We start from the raw sequence: 3,176 nt of genomic DNA on the forward strand, positions 1-3,176 counted from the left end.
CCTTACTCACGTAAGGTTTATTACTTGGACGACCCAGTGCACTTGCTGGTTAGTTGTGCGAAGTTGTGTAATGCCATGGTATTGAGCGCACCAAGTTTTTGGAGCCATTACCAGGGATTATGAGAGTTGTGAAAAAGTATAGTTCACAATTTCGCGCACCAAGTTTTTGGCGCCGTTGCCGGGGATTGTTCAAGTTTTGAGCAAGCTTTTGGTAACAATGCCTGGGATTGTTCTAGTTTGGACAACTGACGGTTCGTCTTGTTGCTTAGATTAGGTATTTTTTTTTTCGAAATTCTTGAAGATGAATTCTAGAGTTTCATGATGATTTGTTGAAATCTGGCTGGCTGAGAAGCCATGTCTAATCTGATTGGACCGAGGTTTCAACTTATCAGCACAAGAGCTTGTTGATTTTCATCAATTTTGCTTTTGGAGCAGTGGTCTGCTAAGATTTGGCTGACCTTTGGTCATGTCTAGTGTTTTGGACCGGAGCTTTCCTTGAAAGCTTGGCTGGCTGTGAAGCCATGTCTAATTCCTGGACCGGAGTCTTAGACTAACATTGCACTGATTCCTGGAATTCTCATTAAGAATTTTGATACCTTCTTTTTCCACTTAATTTTCGAAAAACACAAAAAAAAAAAATTACAAAATCATAAAAAACCCAAAAATATTTGATGTTTCTTGCTTGAGTCTAGTGTCTCATCTTAAGTTTGGTGTCAAATGCATGTTTTTGTTATATTTCTCGAATCCATGCATATATTTCTTGTTTTGATCTTTAAATTCTATTGACTTGAGTGTTCATGTGTCTCATATAGTGTCAGTAGTACACAAACTGCTAAGTTTGGTGTCTTGCATGCATTGTTATTTGATTCTTGTTGCATTTTGATTATTGAAAATCCAAAAATATTTTTAATTTGTGTCTTTTCAAGTCAATGATACAAGGGATTGAAGACTCAGAACACACTGCAGAGGAATTATACAGAAAAAGCTGAGCATTTAAAAATGCCCAGTGAAGAAGGCAGACTGGCGTTTAAACGCCAGCCAGGGCACCTGGTTGGGCGTTTAACGCCCAAAAAGGTAGCATTTTGGGCGTTAAACGCCAGAATGTATACCATTCTGGGCGTTTAACGCCAGGATGGTGCTAGGGGGAAGATTTTGTTTTCAAATCAATTTTTTTAAGTTTTTCAAAATCAATCTTTTTCAAATCAAATCTTTTCACTCAAATGTTTTCAAAATTAATTTCTTTCCTTTCAAAGATACTTACTAACAATTAATGATTTGATTGAACATTTTTTGCCTTTTCTGTTAAGGAAGGTTTTATGTTTGAATCATATCTTTTCTTGTTAGGCAAGTCACTAATTTTCCAAATCAAATCTTTTAAAATAATTTTCAAAACATATCTTTTAAAATGGTTTTCAAATCATATCTTCTCAATCACATCTTTTTAAGACAATAACCTTTCAATCATATTTTTTTTCATCATATCTTTTTCAAATTAGTTTTCAATCAAATGTTTTTAGTTTCTAATTTCAAAATCTTTTTCAAAAATCACTTGATTTTTCTTCCACTTTCAATTTTCGAAAATTATCAATCATATTTTCAAAATGTTTTCAAAATCTTTTAATTGAATTTTCGAAAATCCTCTTCCCTCCTTCTCACATCCTTCTATTTATGGAGTACCACTCCTTCTAAATGCACAATTCGAACCTTATCTAATTAAAGTTCGAATTCTTCTTCCCCTTCTTCTTTCTATTTCTCTTTTCCTCTGACATTTCAAGGAATCTCTATACTGTGACATAGAGGATTCCACATTTTCTTTTCTCTTCTCTTTCATATGAGCAGGAGCAGAGACAAAGGCATTCTTGTTGAAGCTGATCCTGAACCCGAAAGGACCTTGAAGAGAAAGCTAAGAGAAGCCAAAGCACAACTCTCTTTAGAGGACCTGACCGAATTCTTCAAAGAAGAAGAACCCATGGCAGCCGAAAACAACAACAATGCCAACAATGCAAGGAAGGTGCTGGGTGACTTCACTGCACTACTCCTGATTTCTATGGGAGAAGCATCTCTATCCCTGCCATTGGAGCAAACAACTTTGAGCTTAAGCCTCAATTAGTTTCTCTAATGCAACAGAATTGCAAGTTCCATGGACTTCCAATGGAAGATCCTCATCAGTTTTTAGCTGAATTCTTGCAAATCTGTGACACAGTCAAGACTAATGGGGTTAACCCTGAGGTCTACAGACTGATGCTATTCCCTTTTGCTGTAAGAGACAGAGCTAGAATATGGTTGGATTCTCAACCTAAAGAAAGCCTGGACTCTTGGGAAAAGCTAGTCAATGCCTTCTTGGCAAAGTTCTTTCCACCACAAAGATGGAGTAAGCTTAGAGTGGAAGTCCAAACCTTCAGACAGAAGGATGGAGAATCCCTCTATGAAGCTTGGGAAAGATACAAACAATTAATCAGAAGATGTCCTTCAGACATGCTTTCTGAATGGAGCATCATAGGTATTTTCTATGATGGTCTCTCTGAACTATCTAAGATGTCCTTGGATAGCTCTGCTGGAGGATCTCTTCATTTGAAGAAGACGCCTGCAGAAGCTCAAGAATTGATTGAAATGGTTGCAAATAACCAATTCATGTACACTTCTGAAAGGAATCCTGTGAACAATGGGACTAGTCAGAAGAAAGGAGTTCTTGAGATTGACACTCTGAATGCCATATTGGCTCAGAATAAGATATTGACTCAACAAGTCAATTTGATTTCTCAAAGTCTGTCTGGAATGCAAAATGCACCAAACAGTACTAAAGATGCTTCATCTGAGGAAGAAGCTTATGATCCTGAGAACCCTTCCATGGAAGAGGTGAATTACCTAGGAGAACCCTATGGAAATACCTACAATTCTTCATGGAGAAATCACCCAAATCTCTCATGGAAGAATCAAGAGAGACCTCAACAAGGTTTCAATAACAATAATGGTGGAAGAAACAGGTTTAGCAATGGCAAGCCTTTTCCATCATCTTCTCAGCAACAGACAGAGAGTTCTAAGCAGAATACTTCTGACTTAGCAACAATGGTCTCTGATCTAATAAAGACTACTCAAAGTTTCATGAATGAAACAAGGTCCTCCATCAGAAATTTGGAAGGACAAGTGGGTCAGCTGAGCAAGAAGGTTACTGAACT

General features: G+C 37.2%; 1 non-coding gene across 1 annotated transcript; it reads right to left on the reverse strand.

Moving 5' to 3' along the window:
• Nucleotides 1–2,373: 2,373 nt before the first annotated feature.
• On the reverse strand, nucleotides 2,374–2,481 carry LOC130978036 (small nucleolar RNA R71). The gene has a single exon (XR_009085700.1). It is a non-coding gene; the product is annotated as a small nucleolar RNA R71 (small nucleolar RNA).
• Nucleotides 2,482–3,176: the final 695 nt, after the last annotated feature.

Source organism: Arachis stenosperma, chromosome 4 (genome assembly GCF_014773155.1).
Source record: "Arachis stenosperma cultivar V10309 chromosome 4, arast.V10309.gnm1.PFL2, whole genome shotgun sequence".
Classification (NCBI taxonomy): Eukaryota; Viridiplantae; Streptophyta; class Magnoliopsida; order Fabales; family Fabaceae; genus Arachis; species Arachis stenosperma.